The sequence below is a fragment of the Ursus americanus genome, chromosome X, assembly GCF_024610735.1.
Source record: "Ursus americanus isolate L20-20 chromosome X, mUrsAme1.1.p, whole genome shotgun sequence".
Classification (NCBI taxonomy): domain Eukaryota; kingdom Metazoa; phylum Chordata; class Mammalia; order Carnivora; family Ursidae; genus Ursus; species Ursus americanus.
This window is the reverse complement of record NC_142164.1, coordinates 103,322,277-103,345,372: the sequence shown is the minus strand read 5'-3', so window position 1 is coordinate 103,345,372 and position 23,096 is coordinate 103,322,277. Positions and strand designations below refer to the sequence as shown.

General features: G+C 40.2%; 2 non-coding genes across 2 annotated transcripts; both read right to left on the bottom strand.

The window, feature by feature from the left end:
• Window positions 1–11,196: 11,196 nt before the first annotated feature.
• On the bottom strand, window positions 11,197–11,303 carry LOC123785389 (U6 spliceosomal RNA). The gene has a single exon (XR_006777624.2). It is a non-coding gene; the product is annotated as a U6 spliceosomal RNA (small nuclear RNA).
• A 5,717-nt stretch (window positions 11,304–17,020) lies between these two features.
• Window positions 17,021–17,122, bottom strand: LOC123785390 (U6 spliceosomal RNA). The gene has a single exon (XR_006777625.1). It is a non-coding gene; the product is annotated as a U6 spliceosomal RNA (small nuclear RNA).
• Between the last annotated feature and the right edge of the window lie 5,974 nt (window positions 17,123–23,096).

Genomic DNA, 23,096 nt, shown 5'->3' with positions numbered 1-23,096 from the left:
ATCTATGGAAGATCTGCTCTGCCAGCCTTCAGGTCATTTTCAGAGTGAGTTGCATTATATGCATTGATAGCTTTGTTGTGTCTGTGGGAGGAGGTGAGCTCAGAATCCTCCTACTCTACCGTCTTTCTGGGATCCTCCTATTAATACCTATTTCTTTCATTGATTGATGGAAATCTGCAGCTTTCACTAAGGTTTTGGTTAACTTCTTTCAGTTTTTCATTATTTAATATTTCTTTATTCATTTAAAAACATTTAAATATATTTCACAGTAACTTAAAGGCACTTAAGACCCTCTCATGGGATCCTTTACACCCCTTCCTTCCTTCCTCCAATTATTCATTCATTTATTTAACATTAAGTGAGTTAGTATGACAGGTTTTATACTAGACCCGAGGACAGAGAAATAAATAAAACCTAGACCCGTTTCTCAAGACTCCTTCAACCTCTTCAATACATTACTAATCTAGAAAAAAGAGTTTCATGACGTGGAACAGAGTTTTAAAGAATGTGTGAAGCTGTGCCAGAAAAGTCTTTGACTTAAATAATTTAATTTCTTTTTTAGTGGATATGATATTTTTAGTCAAGAGAACCTACCCATTGTTCTTCAAGTTTCTGTAAGGCCAGCCCTCCTACCTTCTATAAAATACATTATAGTAATACTTATTGACTCGTGAGCAGGGTGGTTGGGAGAAACATCATAATATTTATTGTCAAGTCTTATTCAGAAGAGAAATTGTTACTGAAAGTAGTGCTTTTGGGGAATGGTTTTTGTCAGGTTGAATTATTTGTTCTATAACATCTTGTGCTAAACCTGAAAGTAATAGACAAGTATTCAAAGTGAATCTGAGTATTTTTTTTCTTTTATCAATATTAATAACATTACTTCCTGTGGACATTTGAAAACATTTAACTTTTTATCATAAATAATAGAAATATAGACTTATTTGTATAATTTTAAAAATTAAATAAATGTTTACTAAATATTAAAAGAAGAAAGTGATTGTTTTAATTAGGGACATCTTTATTCACCATAAGCAGTTGGCCAGAGCTTGGACTTTGAATTTGTATTTCATATGTTTCTTAAAAATATGAAGAATGAAACTATGTATTCTTTTCAAAAAACGTTTAAAAAGCATAGATATGCCTTGTATGGGGATATAAGCATTGTTAGTGAAAAGCAAATAATTTGTATGATAATTTTGCCTAAACTTTTGTTAATTGAATGCCGTTCCAAAATTTATTAGAGAAACTTTGACATGAAAAAAATTAGTTTTAAACCATGAAGTACTATATTAAGGGGAAATGTTGTACTTCACAATAACAATTTAAAGGAATTTTAGGACTAAAATTATTATAGAGTGATTTCATAGACTTAGTTTACTTAAATGAGCAAGGCTGTAAATGAGAAAAGATGAATGAATAAATGTTTGCCTTCAAAGAGAGGAAGAATGGAAAAATAGAAAGAAGAGATCCCTCATTTTCAGTTTTTTGTTCACCATTTGGCATGCAGTTGTCCAGGGGATAGGACCAGTAGTCCCATTATTTGTAAGAATATTAAGATAAAATCCAGGGGCGCCTGGGTGGCACAGCGGTTAAGCATCTGCCTTCAGCTCAGGGCGTGATCCCGGCGTTATGGGATCGAGCCCCACATCAGGCTCTTCTGCTATGAGCCTGCTACTTCCTCTCCCACTCCCCCTGCTTGTGTTCCCTCTCTTGCTGGCTGTCTCTATCTCTGTCGAATAAATAAATAAAATCTTTAAAAAAAAAATCCAAGAAATTAAGAAAAGCACTATAATGTTAAAACTGAATTAAAAAAATTCATATAAGCCCATGATTAAATAGTATATTAGTTATCTATTGCTACCTAATATTGCCACAAAGTTAGAGGCTTAACACAGGACACATTTATTATTTCACACTTCTGTGGGTCGGGTGTGGCTTAGCTAAATGCTCTGCTTTAGGGACTCACAGAGGTTCAATCAAGATGTCAGTCAAGGCTGTGCTCACATCTGCTCCCAAGCTCTGGTTAGTTTTTCATTCCTTACAGGCTGCTGGACTGAGGGTCTCAGTTTCTTGCTGGCTGTTAGCCAGAGGCTGCCCTCAGTTCTCTGTCAAGTGGCTCGCTCCATAAGTGGTTCACAGCCTGGCAGCCGGCTTCTTTAGAGCTAGCAAGGGAGATATTCTCCTAAGTATTCTCCTTCTAAGACTGCTATCAGTCGTACTTATATAATCGTATGTATGTAATCATGTGCTAGCCTGTTGTCTTTGCCATACACTACTGACCTGAAACAAGTCATGATTTCTTCCACTTTCAGGAGGGGAGCACACAGGAACATGAGCACCAGGAGGCAGGGATCATGGGGAGCACCCTGAGTTTGTCCGCCTCAATAGGTATATTTTTCTAGCTCTGTCCACTGAAATGGCCTAAAAGCAATGTCACCCCAGTAATGATGAACACCCCTTAAGTGCTCAGGTTGTGGTCTCTGAAAACCATTCCCCATTAAAGTGCAACTGGACCTTTCGGAGAAATAGCTTATTCCAAGGCTGGAACAGGGAAAATACAAGGAAAGCCAGAGATATTTTGTTGTGCTATAAATAAATAAAGTTCTTAAAGATCACTGGGGTTATGTTCCACTAGCCATCGTCATGACAGAGCATTATAAAGACTAATGGTGGTGGAGGAGTTAAGATGGCGGAGGAGTAGGAGACACCGTTTTCAGCCGGTCCCCCGAGTCGAGCTGGATAGGTACCAGACCAGCCTAAACAAACACGGAACCAGCCTGAGACGCAGGAAGACGCATCTGGATCTCTACAAATGAGCATCTCCAGCGCTGAGTATTGAGGTACGAAGCGGGGAGCCATGAAACCGTGCACAGATATCGGAAGATAAACGGAAGGGGGAGGGAGCCGCCGCGTTCGGGCGCCGGGAAGCGGTAGCCACTTGCACGGGGGAGCGGGCGGGGCTCGCGGTCGGCACCCGCAAAACAGCAGACTGAGACCGGGAGCCGGGTGCGCGCGCCACCAGGCATCTCGCGGATCACCGGAATCCCGGTGTGCTCACTGGATCCAGACTGAGACCGGGAGCTCCGGAGTGCGCGCAGGGCGGCTGGCGGCGTTAGAAACACAAAGGACAGAGACCCGCCGGCCCTGGAAGTGAGGGCTGGGACGCCGGGTGTGGGGCGCACATCCCGGAACGCTGCAGGGTTGAGCAGCACCAACAGTAACAGAGTTAAAGTGGCCAGAACATTAGTAGAGAACGGGCCGCAATCCCTCTGTTCTGTGACAGAGGCTGAAATCTGGCCGCTGCTGCTCTGACTCTCAGAAGAGGCACAGCAAACCGCCAGGGAAAGCCGCCAGAGAACAAAAGCCTGGAAATACCGGCTCAGAGAGTGCCCATCCCCATCCCCCCTCGCAGGGGACACGGAGACTCTACCCAAACAGGGCTGCCTGAGTATCGGTGTGGCAGGCCCCTCCCCCAGAACACAGGAGGCAGGCTGAAAAATCAAGAAGCCCACAACCCGGGCGCCTGGGTGGCGCAGTCATTGAGCGCCTGCCTTCGGCTTAGGGCGTGATCCCGGCATTCGGGAAAGGAGTCCCTCATCGGGCTCCTCCACTGGGAGCCTGCTTCTTCCTCTCCCACTCCCCTGCTTCTGTTCCCTCTCTCGCTGGTTGGCTGCCACATAAATAAATAAACAAAATCTTTAAAGAAGAAGCCCACATCCCTAAGATCCCTATAAAACAAGGGGCACGGCCTGGGACCCAGTCAATAATTTGGGCTCTGGAAACCCCGCAACCTCTCTTCATCAGAATGACAAGAAGGAGAAGCCCCCCCCAGCAAAGAAAAGACAGTGATTCTGTGGCCTCTGCCACAGAAATAATGGATATGGATGTAACCAAATTATCAGAAATGGAATTCAGAGTAACGATGGTCAAAATGATGAGTAGAATTGAAAAAACTATTAACGAAAAGGTTACTGAGAATATAGAATCCCTAAGGACAGAAATGAGAGCGAATCTGACAGAAATTAAAAATTCTATGAGCCAAATGCAGGCAAAACTAGAGGCTCTGACGGCCAGGGTCGCAGAAGCAGAGGAACGGGTTAGTGAATTGGAGGATGGGTTAATAGAGGAAAAAATGAAAATAGAAGATGGTCTTAAAAAAATCCACGCCCACGAATGTAGGTTACGGGAGATTACTGACTCAATGAAACGATCCAATGTTAGAATCATCGGCATCCCCGAGGGGGTGGAGAAAAACAGAGGTCTAGAAGAGATATTTGAACAAATTGTAGCTGAAAACTTCCCTAATCTAGCAAGGGAAACAAACATTCGTGTCCAAGAGGCAGAGAGGACCCCTCCCAAGCTCAACCATGACAAACCTACGCCACGTTACGTCATAGTGCATTTCGCAAATATTAGATGCAAGGATACAGTATTAAAAGCGGCCAGGGCAAAGAAATTTCTCACGTACCAAGGCAAAAGCATCAGAATTACGTCAGACCTGTCTACACAGACCTGGAATGAGAGAAAGGGTTGGGGGAGCATATTTAAAGCTCTGTCAGAGAAAAACATGCAGCCAAGGATCCTTTATCCAGCAAGGCTGTCATTCAGAATTGATGGAGAAATAAAGACAGTTCAGAATCGCCAGTCACTAACCAATTTTGTAACCACGAAACCAGCCCTACAGGAGATATTACGGGGGGTTCTATAAAAGTAAAAAGGCCCCAAGAGTGATACAGAACAGAAAGTCACAGCCAATACAAACAAAGACTTTACTGGCAACATGGCAACATTAAAATCATATCTCTCAGTAATCAGTCTTAATGTAAATGGTTTAAACCATCCCATAATGCCACAGGGTGGCAGATTGGATAAAAAGAAATGACACATCCATTTGCTGTCTACAAGAGACTCATTTCAAGCCCAAAGATGCATTCAGACTGAGAGTAAGGGGATGGAGTACCATCTTTCACGCAAATGGACCTCAAAAGAAAGCTGGGGTAGCAATTCTCATATCAGATAATTTGGATTTTAAACTACAGACTATAGTTAGAGACGCAGAAGGGCACTATATTATTCTTAAGGGAAGTATTCAACAAGTGGATATGACAATTATAAATATATATGCCCCCAACAGGGGAGCAGCAAGATACACAAGCCAACTCTTAACCAGAATAAAGAGACATATAAATAAAAATACATTAATAGTAGGGGACCTCAACACTCCACTATCAGAAATAGACAGAACACCCTGGCAAAGACTAAGCAAAGAATCAAAGGCTTTGAATGCCATACTCGACGAGTTGGACCTCATAGATATATATAGAACACTACACCCCATAACCAAAGAATACTCATTCTATTCTAATGCCCATGGAACATTCTCAAGAATAGACCATGTTCTGGGACACAAAACAGGTCTCAACCGATACCAAAAGATTGAAATTATCCCCTGCATATTCTCAGACCACAATGCTCTGAAATTGGAACTCAACCACAAGGAAAAATTTGGAAGAAACTCAAACACTTGGAGACTAAGAACCATACTGCTCAGGAATGACTCGATAAACCAGGAAATCAAAAATCAAATTAAACAATTTATGGAGACCAATGAGAATGAAAATACAACAGTCCAAAACCTATGGGATACTGCAAAGGCAGTCCTAAGGGGGAAATACATAGCCATCCAAGCCTCACTCAAAAGAATAGAAAAATCTAAAATGCAGTTTTTATATTCTCACCTCAAGAAGCTGGAACAGCAACAGAGGGACAGGCCTAATCCACGCACGAGGAAGCAGTTGACCAAAATTAGAGCTGAAATCAATCAAGCAGAAACCAGAAGTACAGTAGAGCAAATCAACAGGACTAGAAGCTGGTTCTTTGAGAGAATCAATAAAATTGACAGACCCCTGGCAAGACTTATCCAAAAGAAAAGAGAAAGGACCCAGATTATTAAAATTATGAATGAAAAAGGAGAGGTCACGACGAGCACCATTGAAATTGGAAAGATTATTAGAAATTTTTATCAACAGCTATATGCCAATAAACTAAGCAATCTGGAAGAGATGGAATCCTTCCTGGAAACCTATAAACTACCAAGATTGAAACCGGAAGAAATTGATTCCTTAAACAGGCCAATTAATTATGAAGAAATTGAGTCAGTGATAAACAACCTTCCAAATAACAAAACTCCAGGCCCGGACGGTTTTCCTGGGGAATTCTACCAAACATTCAAAGAAGAAATAATACCTATTCTCCTAAAGCTATTTCAAAAAATAGAAACAGAAGGAAAGCTACCAAACTCATTTTATGAGGCCAATATTACCTTGATCCCCAAACCAGGCAAAGACCCCCTTAAAAAGGAGAATTACAGACCGATTTCCCTAATGAATATGGACGCCAAAATCCTCAACAAGATACTTGCTAATAGAATCCAACAGTACATTAAAAGGATTATCCATCACGATCAAGTGAGATTCATACCTGGGATGCAAGCGTGGTTCAATATTCGCAAATCAATCAGCGTGATAGATCATATCAACAAGAAAAGACTCAGGAACCATATGATCCTCTCAATCGATGCAGAAAAAGCATTTGACAAAATACAGCATCCTTTCCTGATTAAAACCCTTCAGAGTGTAGGAATAGAAGGTACATTTCTCAATCTCATAAAAGCCATCTATGAAAAGCCTACTGCAAATATTATTCTCAATGGGGAAAAGCTGGAAGCCTTTCCCTTAAGATCAGGAACTCGACAAGGATGCCCACTCTCGCCACTATTATTCAACATAGTACTAGAAGTCCTTGCAACAGCAGTCAGACGACAAAAAGGGATCAAAGGTATTCAAATTGGCAAAGAAGAAGTCAAAATGTCTCTCTTTGCAGATGACATGATACTCTATATGGAAAACCCAAAAGAAGCCACTCCCAAACTATTAGAAGTTATAGAGCAATTCAGTAACGTGGCAGGATACAAAATAAATGCTCAGAAATCAGTTGCATTTCTATACACGAATAACGAGACCGAAGAAAGAGAAATTAGGGAATCCATCCCATTTACAATAGCACCAAAAACCATACGTTACCTTGGAATTAACTTAACCAGAGACGTAAAGGACCTATATTCTAGAAACTATAAATCACTCTTGAAAGACATTGAGGAAGACATAAAAAGATGGAAAGATATTCCATGCTCATGGATCGGAAGAATTAACATAGTTAAAATGTCCATGCTACCCAGAGCAATCTACACTTTCCATGCTATCCCGATCAAAATACCAAGGACATTTTTCAAAGAACTGGAACAAACAGTCCTTAAATTTGTATGGAAACAGAAAAGGCCCCGAATCTCCAAGGAACTGTTGAAAAGGAAAAACAAAGCTGGTGGCATCACAATGCCGGATTTCGAGCTGTACTACAAAGCTGTGATCACAAAGACAGCATGGTACTGGCACAAAAACAGACACATAGACCAATGGAACAGAATAGAGAGCCCAGAAATGGACCCTCGGCTCTTTGGGCAACTAATCTTTGATAAAGCAGGAAAAAACATCCGGTGGGAAAAAGACAGTCTCTTCAATAAATGGTGCTGGGAAAATTGGACAGCTACATGCAAGAGAATGAAACTTGACCACTATCTCACACCATACACAAAAATAAACTCCAAATGGATGAAAGACCTCGATGTGAGACAGGAATCCATCAAAATTCTAGAGGAGAACATAGGCAAAAACCTCTACGACATCGGCCAAAGCAACCTTTTTCATGACACATCCCCAAAGGCAAGAGAAACAAAAGATAAAATGAACTTATGGGACTTCATCAAGATTAAAAGTTTCTGCACATCCAAGGAAACAGTCAGAAAAACTAAGAGGCAGCCCACGGAATGGGAGAATATATTTGCAAATGACACTACAGATAAAGGACTGGTATCCAAGATCTACAAAGAACTTCTCAGACTCAATACACGAGAAACAAATAAACAAATCAAAAAATGGGCAGAAGATATGAATAGACACTTTTCCAATGAAGACATACAAATGGCTAACAGACACATGAAAAAATGTTCAAAATCATTAGTCATCAAGGAAATTCAAATCAAAACCACACTGAGATACCACCTTACGCCAGTTAGAATGGCAAAAATAGACAAGGCAAGAAACAGCAATTGTTGGAGAGGATGTGGAGAAAGGGGATCCCTCCTACATTGTTGGTGGGAATGCAAGTTGGTACAGCCACTCTGGAAAACAGTGTGGAGGTCCCTTAAAAAGTTAAAAATTGAGCTACCCTATGATCCAGCCATTGCACTACTGGGTATTTACCCCAAAGATACAGACGTAGTGAAGAGAAGGGCCATATGCACCCCAATGTTTATAGCAGCAATGTCCACAATAGCTAAATTGTGGAAGGAGCCGAGATGCCCTTCAACAGATGACTGGATTAAGAAGTTGTGGTCCATATATACAATGGAATATTACTCAGCTATCAGAAAGAACGAGTTCTCAACATTTGCTACAACATGGACAGCACTGGAGGAGATAATGCTAAGTGAAATAAGTCAAGCAGAGAAAGACAACTATCATATGATTTCTCTCATCTATGGAACATAAGAACTAGGATGATCGGTAGGGGAAGAAAGGGATAAAGAAAGGGGGGGTAATCAGAAGGGGGAATGAAACATGAGAGACTATGGACTATGAGAAACAAACTGAGGACTTCAGAGGGGAGGGGGGTGGGGGAATGGGATAGACCGGTGATGGGTGGTAAGGAGGGCACGTATTGCATGGTGCACTGGGTGTTATACACAACTAATGAATCATCGAGCCTTACATCGGAAACCGGGGATGTACTGTATGGTGACTAACATAATATAATAAAAAATCATTAAAAAAAAAAAAGACTAATGGTGGTAATGAATTCAAACAGATGGACTCTGAGAATTCACCATTTGAGGAAGCTGTTGAATCAACTACTTACTATGAAAATTGGTAATTAATGATAAAAAATTAAAGCATTTTATCTTGCCTTTCCAGTAGAATTTGTATTTCATGTAACCAAATATCTCCCCAAATGAAGGAAAGCTCTACTTCACAAGTGAATGCTAATTAGTAAATGTAGAAAAGATGATAGATTTGAAAAACATCACAATCTTGAATGAAGTTACCATGATAATTATGATGATCATAACACCATATCTACAGGTGTTAAAATGGTTAATGGGAACTGGATTTTTTTTAAAGATTTTATTTTTAGGTAATCTCTACACCCAACATAGGACTTGAACTCAGATCACCGACATAAGCTTTACTGACTGAACCAGCCAACTGTCCCGGAACTGGATATTTTTAAAGTGCAAAAAGAACAATGATCACTTCCTAGTTTCAGGGCAAAAATATAACTGTAAAATGGAGTGATTAGGCAGTGGTCACCTTAATCCAGTGGTCAGTCTTAACACCATTAATGGATTAACTATCTATTACGTGTTTTCTGATGTGATTCAATCTGAATGCCCATCATGTATAGAGAATTCTAGCCAAAAATGTTTAGTAAAAATGTTACAGCAAATATAGGGATAAAAGGACAAACTAAATAGCACCAGAGGTAGAAACTAAATGAACCAAAAGGTGGCACATTCTTCAAAGCAACTGTAGAAACTTCTCTTCAATAGTCAACATCATAACAAAGGGACCTAATAATCAGATGCTATCTGTGGTCCTCAAACAGATCCCGTTATGGACCAAACAACTGTTAAGGGCATTTTTGTGTGATTTGGGAAATTTTCAATGTAGTCTAGATAAAATGGACATATGGAGTTTATAGACTTAAAAAAGCAGGTTATAAAATAGCATGTGATCCAACTGTGATTCACTTTTGTAAGAAGTACACGCACATGCACAGACACATATAGTGGTATAGGAAAAGATCTGGAAGTACAGGTGCCAAGGTGTTAACAATGGTGCATCTCTCAGTAGGGGGAGGGCAGGAATGTTTATGAGTTTCCTATTGTGGTAGTAACAAATTACCACAAATTTAGTGCCCTAAAACAACACAAATTTATTCTCTTACAGTTTTAGAGGTCAGAAATAGGAAGAGGCTTATGGGACTAAAATCAAGGTGTCTGCAGGGTTGGTTCCTTTTGGAAGTTCTAGGAGAGAATCCATTGCTTATGTCTTCCAGTTTCTTGAGGCTGAGGCTGCCTACATTCCTTGACTCTGGTTGCATCATTCCAATATATGCTCTTGTCACATCACTTTCTCTGTTTTCTGACCTTCCTGCTTCCCTTTCCCAAGGACCCTGGTGATTACATTGGGGCCACTTGGATAATCCAGGATAATCTACCCATTTCAAGATCCTCCACTTAGTCACATCTGCAAAGTCCCTTTTGCTACGTAAGGTAACATTCACAGGTTCCAGAAAATCAGGCCGTGGACATCTTTGAGGGGAGCCATTATTCTACCATAGAATGTGATGTTTTTATTCTTTATTTTTGTTTATATATTTTATATTTTTACATAATATGGGTGTATTACTTAAAATATATTAGTTAAAAGTAGAAAAATGTTATAGTTTAATACCAGGTGACATGAAATGTGGTTATTTATCAACTTTAATCTGGTTCCGTGTGAAGTTTGAGCTTCACGTCCAGTTATTTTCTTACTTTGTATTTATACTAAATCAGAAAATTCAAATTCACAATTATATATCGCCAGAAATGGCAGCAAGTGTTTGGTAACTGCATCAGAGACTTTTGTAAAGTTGGATTGAACAAGACTCCATAAATTGAGAAGTAATTTCTTCCGTTGAGTGTTGCCTCCAGACGCTAAGTGGATGAAACATCAAACTCAAATTCGGCAAGGATGAATGTTTCACCTTAGGGGAGTGGGTATCACTAGAGGCAGTACCATCAAAGGGTATGCTTTGAAAACACGTGGGGCTACTATGGTTGTTGCAGTGATTGACGGGAACCCCTTGGCTGGGGATTAGTTAGCTGGGCAGAAGCCAGGAATGTCATATGTCCTTCAGTGCGTGTGACTTTCTTACAAGGATGAATTTTCCTACATCTTATGTAATTTTCAAACATCCCCCTAGGCATTCATGTGTATGAAAAACTTACTTGTAATTATCTGAACCTAAACCTGACCTCATTTTGCATGTAAACTCAATGTACTTTTTTCTCTTTCTGAAATTTATTTTTTAAAAAATATGGTATGCTTTTTACAAATTTGCATGTCATTCTAGTGCAGGGGCCATGCTTATCTTCTCTGTATAATTCCAATTTTAGTATATTGCTGCTGAAGTGAACATAAGTCAAAGTATTTTTTGCATGGTTTTAATATCCTGGAATTTTCCAGGAACGGAACTACTGTGTAAATTGAAAGGAGCATGTGTTGTTTTGTTTGGAACTTTCCCAAGAATGGCTTAATGTTTTAGAAAATGATGCCAGTGACATCAATGCCATTTATGGGCTGTGCTAGATATCTTCCATTTGCCCTTCCAGATTCACTCCACCCTCTCTACCTGCTCTCTGCCATGGGAGAGGACGGTAAGAGTAGATTTCTTTGCCCTCCAGCTTCTGGATAGGTTCACTCAATGGAAAGCATGGGCAGGAAATCTGGAAGGTGAAAAGAGAGTGAGGTGTGCCACTTGAAATGACCATCAGGAAGTGAGTGTCGTCTGATTCATGGAAACATTAAAATTGGATGTGACAACAGTATTCCAATAGAAAATTATAATGCTGTGTATACATGATTGAGTCCAAGCTTGTCAGAAGGCACAAGTGCATGAAGCGATGTTTTAAACTCCCATGTACTGTATGGTGACTAACATAATAAGAAAAAAAAAGAAAATATAAAAATAAAAATAAAAAAATAAACTCCCATGGTACTTGCTTGTACTGATTCACTTCTCCCTTAACCCACATTTATGACTTCCCAGAGAGTTCTCTATGACTGGTTAACAGAGAAAAAGCACAGGCCTGGTTTATACATGGTTTGCTGGCACCAGCTTGAGAATGGATGCGTTCTAGCCCCTGAAAGATAGTGGTGAAGGAAAATATTCCTGGAAGCAAAACTTTGGGCAGGACCTCTTACTGTCCGCTTCACGTGGAAGGATAGATAGCTGCTTTCTCTCTGGGCATGCTGTTGTTGGAAGATGCTGTCCATCACAGCCCAGAGCCATAGTGCTTGTTCTTTCACGGGCCAGGAACGCAAGACCCAGATCACTCTTTACCTGAGCCCTATCCCAGGGCTTTGTTTGTAGGGAGCTGCCTTGAGGGATGAGGTGATATCTCCTTCTGAACAAATAGGAGGCTTGCTCTAAAAAGATGTGAATTCCCCCAAGGCCAGTATTCCCTGGCTGCAATGCAAAAGTACATGATAGACACAGTGTGTCCACTGGGCCCCTCTGCATGGCCCCTGTGGGACCTGGGGAGTGGGGAACCCACACAAATATGCTGATGGTGCTCATACTGCTTACCATGCTGCTGGCATCCAGGAAATGGAAACAGGCTAGTTTGTTAGTTTGTAAGTAGGAGAAAAATCTCAAACCCCGACATTTATTAGACACTTTGCAATTAGTTTTATAAGCCTTTTCGATAGTATGTAACTTGTACCTGATTTTGCATTGAGAGGTACAACTCAGAATTGTTCCTCTGTAGTTTGGTCCCTTAGGGAAAATTTTTGCCACCTGTATGTTTGAATGACTTATTTTTTGTTTTGTTCAGGCAAAACTCCACTGACAGAGGTGTCACTGCACATCTGTTGGAAAAAAACAGGTACGTTTTAATGACTTCATGAAATTATTTGAAAAAGTTTCATGGCAACAGTACTAAGGATTAGAGGTAAATGGATTGCCAATATAATAAATCAGAAATTCAGATATTGTCAGTTTTTGCTGTTCACACTGTAGGATGGATAATATTCCATGCTAATATTCCAATTGTTTATAATTCTATTTTGCCCTTTTCTGTAGTAAGTTTTAATCTTCCTAGATCTGTCTTTATTTCTTTCAGTTCTAAATAGTGGAATTTCAGCATTTGGTCTGGAAAACCACAGGCTGTCCTAACTGCCGTTATAAGAAATCCCAGCAACAGAATAAGACGATTATCTGGTTTCTTAATATGTCCTTGAAAATATTATCACTAACAAAGGGGTCTTGTAAGACATCTGGAACTCAAAACTTCTGGCTTGTTCTGTGAACGTAACTTTGATTTTAAAAAGCCCGTAATTCTTTTTGTTTGTATTACTAAATAATGTGTTTCCCTGGTAATGATACTTAAATTGCCATCCTCATGCCCTAAAAGCTATGAATACCTATGAGTTTTCTTTAATAGCTAAGTTAATGGAAAATTTATGTGCACACACAGACTTGTATGCAAATGTTTATAGCAGCTTTATTCATCAGAAACTACCAGATGTCCTTCAACAGGTGAATGGATGACAAAGTGGTGCATGCATACAGTGGGGTACTAGTCAGTGATAAGAAGGAAAGATCTACTGATTCACTCTACATGAATGAATCTTTTTTCTTAGTGGTACAATATATATAACATAAACATGGATGAATTGTAAGTGCATTTTGCCAAGTGAAGGAAGCCAGATTCTAAGACCCAGAAGTATTGTATAGTGCCATTCATAAGACATTGTGGAAAAGGCAGAACTATAGTGAGATGTATCAGTTTCCTATTGCTGCTGTAAAAAATTACCACAGACTTGGTGGTTTACAACAACACAGATTTATTCTCTTACAGTTCTGGAGACCAGAAGTAAAAAATTGGTTTCACTAGGCTAAAGTCAAGGTGTTGCAGGACTGGTTCCTTCTGGAGGCTCTACGGGGTGGATTCATTGCCTTGACTTTTCTGGCTTCTGGAGGCTGCCTGTATGACTTAGCTTGTGACTCCTTCCTCACATCACTCCAACCTCTTGCTTCCATCCTCGTGTCTCCTACTACGTCCTTTGACTGTCTTGCTGCTCTCCTTTAAGGACCTTTGTGATTCCATTTAGGACCAACCTGGATAATCCAGGATAATCTCCCCATCACGAAATTCTTAATCACATCTGCAAAGTCCCTTTTGCCATGTGATGTAACATTCACAGGTTGGAGGGATTAAGACTTGCATATTTTTTCAGGTCGTTATTCAGTCTCCCACAGGATGGAAAGCAGAGCAGTGGTTGCCAGGGACTGTGGGAGAGGGAAGGGTTGAGTATATAATGGGCTGTACAAGGGTGGGGTGGATATATACGACTCTGCAGTTGTCAAAAACACATAGAATATTACACCACCAATAATGAACTTTACTGTTTGCAAATTTTAAAAAATCTATCTGATTGTCAGTGATCCTGGGATGGAATGCAGGGAGTGACAAAAGAATCTAATTGTATTAAAACTGTATGGCGTAACTTCGCTGAAGAGGGTAGAGGGGAATATTTAATAACTTTGAAAAGCTGTTTTTAAGTGCATGGACATAGAGAATAGATTGGTGGTTGCTGGAGGAGAGGGGTGAGGTGTGGACAAAATGGGTGAAGGGAGTCAAAAGCCGCAAACTTCGGGGTGCTTGGGTGGCTCAGTCAGTTAAGCGTCTGCCTTTGGTTTGGGTCATGATCTTGGGGTCCTGGGATCGGGCTCACATCGGGCTCCCTGCTCAGCGGGGAGCCTGCTTCTCCCTCTCCCTTTGCCATCCCCCGCTTGTGCTCTCTCGCTCTCTCTTTCAAATAAATAAAATCTTTTTTTTTAAAGGTGCAAACTTCCAGTTATAAAATAAATAAGTTATGGGCATGTAATGTACAGCATGGTGACTATAGTTAATAATACTATATTGCATATTTGAGTGTTGCTAAGAGAGGAAGTTTTAAAGTTCTCATTATAAGAAATGTGTGTATGGTGGCAGATGTTAACTGGACTTATTGGGGTGATCATTTTGTTGTACACCTGTAACTAATAAAATGTATGTCAATTATACTTCAATTTAAAAAAAGAAAAAATGGTGTTTTGACTAGATATTATAAGGCTAAAAATAAAAAGAACTGTACATAAATGTAATCTAGTTGGTAGATATATACAGAAATATAGATATGTACATTAACCTAGGGTAGTATACTTAGATATATTTTCTGGCTCTGGCTTCTGAAGTGGTCTAGAAGCAGTGCTACCCCAGCAGCAATGAGCACACCTAGCACCCAGATCTTTGTTCCTAAATATCATTCTCCAATAAATGGAACCAAGGCTCCTTAAAGAAATGGCTGATTCTGGCGTTGGGAAGATATGAGTGTAGACATCACTAGGACCAGAAGAGGACAATAGGAGCTTGCACCTGACCTCTCCTGCTATGAATCATATGCTGTGGTATATATTCTGACTTTTGTGCTGATGCTATACCATGTCCTTTCCCTATAATAAAGTGTACATTTGTAAGCCATGTCATTTTGGGTCTTGTGAGTCTTCTTTAGCATTTGAACCCTGCTTACATGCCACTGTTAGTACAGCTATATATTCAGTTTTTGTAAATGCTACATGACACTAGGAAAAAACAGTATATTATGTAGTATTCAATACATGTTTCTTTCCAGGAAGCTATGAAACAAGATTTATTAATCATATTATTAGGTGATATTCTATCCTTCATATTTTGGCTTTATAAATTCCAATGTCATTTTTTAAAATGTCAAATTGTATTATTGTAAGTATTTGCATCTTTGATTTCTCTTCATTTGCATTTCTTTTATATATTTCCCCTTCCTTTACATTAGTCTTTTTTTCATTTAAATTACATAAAATAGAATTCTTAATCCAGGGGCGCCTGGGTGGCACAGCGGTTAAGCATCTGCCTTCGGCTCAGGGCGTGATCCCGGCGTTGTGGGATCGAGCCCCACATCAGGCTCCTCTGCTATGAGCCTGCTTCTTCCCCTCCCACTCCCCCTGCTTGTGTTCCCTCTCTCGCTGGCTGTCTCTATCTCTGTCAAATAAATAAATAAAATCTTAAAAAAAAAAAGAATTCTTAATCCAATTTGTGAATCCTAATTTTTATTTATTCATATCTTTAAGATTTTATTTTATTTATTTATTTTTCTATTTGGCCCTTTTATTTTTTTATTTATTTATTTTTTATATTAATTTTTTTACTATGTTATGTTAGTCTAAGATTTTATTTTTAAGTAATCTCTACACCCCGTGTGGGGCTTGAACTTACAGCCCTGAGATCAAGAGTTGCATGCTCTACCAACTGAGCCAGGCAGGTGCCCCTGCGAATCTTAATTGTTTTCTTTTTGAATCTTAATTTTTAATAGGGGAGTAGATTCCAATATATTTATCATGATGACTAATACATTTTTAATTATTCATGTCATATTTTTATGCTATCTTTTTTTTAAAGAATTATTTATTTGAGAGAGCAAAAGCAGGAGGGGCAGAGAGAATCTCAAGCAGACTCCATGCTGAGTGTGAAGCCCAACTTGGGGCTCGATCTCACGACCCTGAGATCACAACCTGAGCCAAAACCAAGAGTTGGATGCTTAACCGACTGTGCCATCCAGGCATCCCTTTTTATTCTATCTTTAATGTTTCCTTATTTTTTTATTTTGTTTTATGATTTTTTAATTTGTTTTTCCCTTTTGAGTATTTGCTTTTATCTTCTTCATTTCTTTAGAAGCCATATATACTGCTTTTGGTACTGGTAAGCGTGACCTTTCAGGTTTTCAAAAGCATTCTGTGGGTAATGTACACAGTATGTATGTATGCATTTATTTATTATTTTAATTGCAGTATAGTTAACATAGTGTTATATTAGTTTCAGGTATACAATATAGTAATTCAGCAATTCTGTACATTACTGACTACTCATCAAGATAAGTGTACTCTTAATTCCCTTCACCTATTTTACCCATCTCTCCCTGCCCACCTCCCCTCTAGTAACCATCAGTGTGTTCTCTATAGTTAAAAGGCTGTTTTTTTGGCTTGTCTCTTTTTTTAGCTTGTTCATTTGTTTCGTTTCTTAAGTTTTACATATGAGTGAAATCATATGGTATTTTAAAATATGGAACACTTCACGAATCTGTGTCATCCTTGCACAGGGACCATGCTAATCTCTGTATCATTCCAATTTCAGTATTTGTACTGCTGAAGCAAGTAGAATGTACACAGTATTTTAACAGCAGGAAAGCTGTCAACAACTGTTAGGATCATGTCGAAAGGATTTAGGAGCCAACCTAAAGAAGTTTCCCCTAGCCACAGTTGGGATAATTTGAGCATCAATAAGAATAATTGCAGTGGATTGAAACACATGGAATATGTTTGAATCACGAGTTTATAATACTATCAAACAAACTTATTTTTCACCTTCATTTTATTTTTTTTAAAGATTTTATTTATTTATTCGACAGAGAGAGACAGCCAGCGAGAGAGGGAACACAAGCAGGGGGAGTGGGAGAGGAAGAAGTAGGCTCATAGCGGAGGAGCCTGATGTGGGGCTCGATCCCAGAACGCTGGGATCCCGCCCTGAGCCGAAGGCAGACGCTTAACGACTGAGCCACCCAGGCGCCCCGTATTTTTCACCATTAAAAAAAAGAAACCTGATTGAAGTATGGACTTCCAAAATGGTGGGATGACGTCGGTAGACACTTTCCCCAGTGAAATAACCATTTAACTGGCGAAAATTATTTTAAAAAACCCAACCATTTAAAGTCTCTGGGATTGTCCTAAAAACATACAGCAAATAGAGAAACATTTATCCAAGAAAATCTAGCAAACCTTAGTAAAAGCAATGAACTTATTACTTAAATGGGAGTCTGTGAGCCACACACTGCTTCCCACTTCCGAGCTCAGTCTGATGCAATCTCTACTTTTTTAAGTTGCAGCCCAAGAGATGGGATTCCATTTCCTCCCAGCTCCCAGTCCAGGGCTATGGCTTCACTCCAGGAAGGGCAGGCCATCAGCATCTCTCATCACCCCAACTCTGTTGCAGAAGCTATATCCAGGCAGAGGATTGGAGGCCCCATCCAGCCTCCACTGCGGGACAGAAGTTCTACTGCGCCTGCAGCAGGCTGTGGTACCGGACCCGACCACTCCTGCTCCAGCTTGCTCAAGGGCAGAGCTTCCACATCCGGAGGAGAGGACAAGAAGGCTAGGGGCCACTATCCCCAGAAGCGAGACTCTCTCTTTCTTCCAGGGGCACTGGGCCGCGATGACGTGAGCCCGGAGCTGCGTGTGCCCGCGTAGAAGGAGCCTGTCTGCCACAGCATGGGATGGAAGAGAGCTGAGGCGGCTGGAGAGCAAAGGGGTCCTGGCCAAATCGATGCGGTTCCTGAATCCAGGCAACCTGAAGGCGGGCACCACGGCTTTATCGCAACGCCGTGAGGTTCAGGTGAGAGAATTCGTGTAAAGCACCAAGCAGCGTGCGGAACACGAGGGGAGCCCTCAATAAAGGAAGGGTTTGCTCCTGTTTTAATGACTGCAGGGGTTTTTGTCGTTAAAAACTATTGCCGTCGGTGTCGGTGTGTAGGCAGGTGGTTTCCCCCGAGGTGAGGGGAGTTCTTTCAGTCCGCAGATAGAGATGTTCCTGAGCTTAGGAAAAACCTTTTTCCAGAAGACCTCTCACGACCGCATGTCTTGGCCAGGAACAGCCAGTACCTGTCTGTCTCGGTGTCGGTGTCCGCGTCGGTCGTCCGCTCCGCGTGTCTGCCGTCTCGCTGCTCCACCTGTGAACGTTGAGGCCCCGGGGGCAGGGACGCGGGTGCCGGTATTCGTCGCCACAGCGGTGGCCCTCCTGCTCTTCCCCCAACCCTCCCGGGCCACGTGAGGCCCAGGGAAGGACTCTGGGCCGCTGGCCGCTGGCTGCACCGGAGAGCGGGCTCCTGCCCCTTCCCGGTCCCGCCGTCCTTCTAGCAGCTGCGCGGGCAGCCGCGTGCGTGCGGTGCGTGGCTTCTCCGCCACGGGCTGGGAGCAGGGTCAGCGGGAGGAGCCGCCGTGCTGCCCACGGATCCCGGCAACTCCCGGGGCGCAGCGCGGAAGCCGGGCCCTCGAGCTTGCTGGAAACGCAGAGTCTCGGGCCGCGGGGCCCCCGTTGCGGCAGAAGAGCGTGTTCACAGCACCCCTGGGGGGGTTGTGTGCACCCTGAGATCCAGAAGCTCTGCTGCAGAGCACAGCTTACGGCTCTGTAACCCTTTTATCCCGAATCCGCCTGTTCTGGCTACTCACGGGGTCATTCTTCACAGCGAAGACCGGCCCAGACTCCCCACTCGACCACATCATGTCCTGCTCTCACTCGACTTCTGACTTCATTTTCATGTGAAATTTCCCTCAACGTAGTGTCGTTATCGCAAAGTGGGGACTCGGTGCAGGCCACCTGAGTCTCACACGCACAATTCACACTTTACTGAAACCTTAATTTCACTCGGTCAGATTCCTGCTGTGTCCTTGGCTTCCTTCACCTTTCCAAGAATTACGAAATTTTCCACATGTCTGCCATCTGCTCCTTCCTGTTTTGTTCTCAATTTGGGGTGTTTGTTTCTATTTGCTTTATGTCTGTGTGCAAAAACAAGCAAAAAACATTTGTGGTTCATGTAAACAGAGAGCACAATTCAGATTTGTTCCATATGAGATTCTCTGGTGAGGAATTCTTATGTTCTGTAATTGGTGAGAATATTTTTGCTTTAAACTATAATGTTGAATTATCACTTCTTTTGGCGTATATTTTTAATGTATTTTGGGGTGAAAAGTCATTATGTCATTAAAAAGGAGTCTTTGTTCAAAACTTGGCAGATTTTTTAAGAGCTGCTTTAGCAAATGTTGCTAACTGAAAGATCACTCTGTAAGGTAGTTATGTTCTTGGCAAAAATTAAAAAGTATGAGCACATCAAGAGTTAGCCAAGAAATGGGGATTTGGGAATTCTCTTCTTCTGCTGGAAGGAATATATATTAGTATAGTCGTTTTGGAGAGTAATATTGAAAATGTGCCATATCCAGCAGTTTTACTTCTTTATACTCCAAGAGAAACTCTTCTAAATGTGGGCAAAGAGGCATTTACTGGGATGTACTAATGTTTCTTAAAGTATATTGGTGTGTGGCCCAGTTGTCTATATATCACCTGAGCTCTTGGTTAAACTGCAGATTCCTTATCTTTGTCCTGTGCCTACTAAAAATTAGAATTTCTAGGAAGTAAGTGTCAGCAATCTGCATCTTAGGAAGATATTCCCTTGCAAATTTGAAAACCATTGCTGTTTTTTTAATCATAAGTGGTCTAGTTTTATTTATTTCATTTTTTAATTTTGCTAATTCTTTTGAAAATAAGTGCTGTTATATGGTCCACAGAAAAGTGAGAAGGGAAGCAATTGAATGTTTGTAATGCTTGCCCCATTCCAAAGATTCTGTGAAATGTGAAGGTAATTTTTTCTTTGTATGTTTCTTTTTGTTTGTTTTTTAAACTTGCTATGGAAAATTTCTAATATATACACAATGAGAATAATGCATCAAACCCCAATGTGCCCATCATCCAGAGTCAACATTTGTCCTTTCCTGGCCAATTATGGTTCATTTATATCCCCCACCCACCTCACCCTCAAACAGCATACATCCCTGAACCTCCCTTATTGTTTTGAAGGCCATCTCTGATAGCATATCATTCTCTTCATTGAAGTATAGTTGACATACAGTATTACATTAGTTTTAGATGTACAACATAGTGATTCAACAGTTCTATACACTATGAAATGCTCATCACAATAAGTGTAGTCACCACCTGTCACCTTACCATGTTATTACAGTATTATTGACTATATCCACTGTGTTGTACTTTTCATCTCTGTGACTTATTTATTTTATAACTGGAAGTTTTACCTATTAATCCCCTTCACTTATTATGCACATGCCCTCACCCACTTCCTCTCTGGCAACTACCAGTTTGTTCTCTGTTATTTATGAGTCTCTTTCTGTTTTTTGTTTGTTCATTCCACCTGTAAGTAAAATCACGTGGTATTTATTTTTTTCTGTCTGACTTATTTCGCTTAACACAATACCCTCTAGGTCCCATCCATGTTGCTGCAATGGCAAGATCTAATTCTTTTTTATGGCTGAGTAATATTCCACTATATATATAATGTATATAAAATGTATATAGATATGATGTATATATCCTGCATCTTCTTTATACTTTGATCAATGGACACTTAGGTTGCTTCCATATCTTGACTATTATAAATAATGCTGCAGGGGTGCCTGGCTGGCTTAGTCAGCAGAGCATGTGACTCGTGATCTCAGGGTCATGAGTTCGAGTCCCATATTGGGTGTAGAGCTTACTTAAGTAAAATGTTAAATAAATAAATAAGTAAATAATGCTGCAATAAATATAGAGGTGCATATATCTTTTCAAATTAGTGTTTTTGTCTCCTTTAGGTAAATACCCAGAAGTGGTATTACTGGATCATATGGCATTTCTATTTTTAATTTTTGAGAAACCTCCATACTGTTTGTCACAGTGGTTGCACTAATTCACATTCCCACCAACAGGGCACAAAAGGGTTCCGTTTTCTCCACGTCCTTGCCAACACTTGTTGTTTCTTGTCTGTTTGATACTAGCCATTCTGACAGGTACAAGGTATCTCATTGTGGTTTTGATTTGCATTTCCCTGATGATTAGTGATGTGGCGCATCTTTTCATGTGGCTGTTGGCCATCTGTGTGTCTTCTTTGAAAAAACGTTCAGGTCCTCTGTCCATTTTTTAATCAGATTGTTTGTTTTTTTGGTGTTGAGTTATATAGGTTCTTAATATATTTTGGATATTAACCCTTTATCAGATATATAATTTACAAATATCTTCTTCCATTCATTTGGATGCCTTTTTGTTTTGTCGAAGGTTCCCTGTACTGTGCAAAATCTTTTTACTTTGTTGTAGTCCCAATAGTGTATTTTTTATTTTGTTTCCCTTGCCTCAGGAGATATGTCTAAAAATATGTTGCTAAGGCTGATGTCGAAGAGATTATTGCCTATATTTTCTTTTAAGAGTTTTATTGTTTTAGGTCTTACATTTAGGTCTTTGGTCCATTTTGAGTTTATTTTTGTGTATGGCGTAAAAAAGTGGTCCAGTTTCATTCTTTCACATGTAGCTGTCCAGTTTTCCCAACACCGTTTATTAAAGAGATTGTCTTTTCCCCATTTTATATGCTTGCCTCCTTTGTCTTAGATTAATTGACCATATAAGCATGGGTTTATTTCTGGGCTCCCTATCCTATTCCATTGATCTATGTGTCTTTTTTTGGTGCCAGTACCATACTATTTTGATTATTATAGCTTTATAGTACAGTTTGAAATCTGGGATTATGATACCTCCAGCTTTGTTCTTTCTCAGAACTGGTTTGGCTCCTCTGGATCTTTTGTGGTTCCATACAAATTTTAGGATTATTTGTTCTTGTTCTGTGAAAAATGCTATTGGTATTTTGATAGAGAGTGCATTGAATCTGTAGATTGCTTTGGGTAGTAGCAGCATTTTAACAATATTAATTCTTCCAATCCATAAATACAATATATCTTTCCATTTGTGTCATCTTCAGTTTCTTTTATCAGTGTCTTATAGTTTTCAGAGTATAGTTCTTACATCAGTAGCATATCATTTTATCTATAAGTATTTTGATAATATATCTCTAAAAGATAAGGACTCTTTTTAAGATATAATCACATCGGGGCGCCTGGGTGGCACAGCGGTTAAGTGTCTGCCTTCGGCTCAGGGCGTGATCCCGGCGTTCTGGGATCGAGCCCCACATCAGGCTCCTCCGCTATGAGCCTGCTTCTTCCTCTCCCACTCCCCCTGCTTGTGTTCCCTCTCTCGCTGGCTGTCTCTATCTCTGTCAAATAAATAAATAAAATCTTTAAAAAAAAAAAAAAGATATAATCACATCATCATTACACCTAAACCAAATTAACAATAAATTGTTTATATCAGTATATATCCAGTTCATGCTGACAACAATCCAGTGTTCACATTTCTCTCATTTTTTTTACACTTGTTTGTTTGAATCAAGATTGAAATAAGGTTCATACAGTGCATTTGATTAATAATCTTTTAAGTCTTTTCTTATCTATTGGTTTCCCCTCAAATTTTTTGCTATAGTTTATTT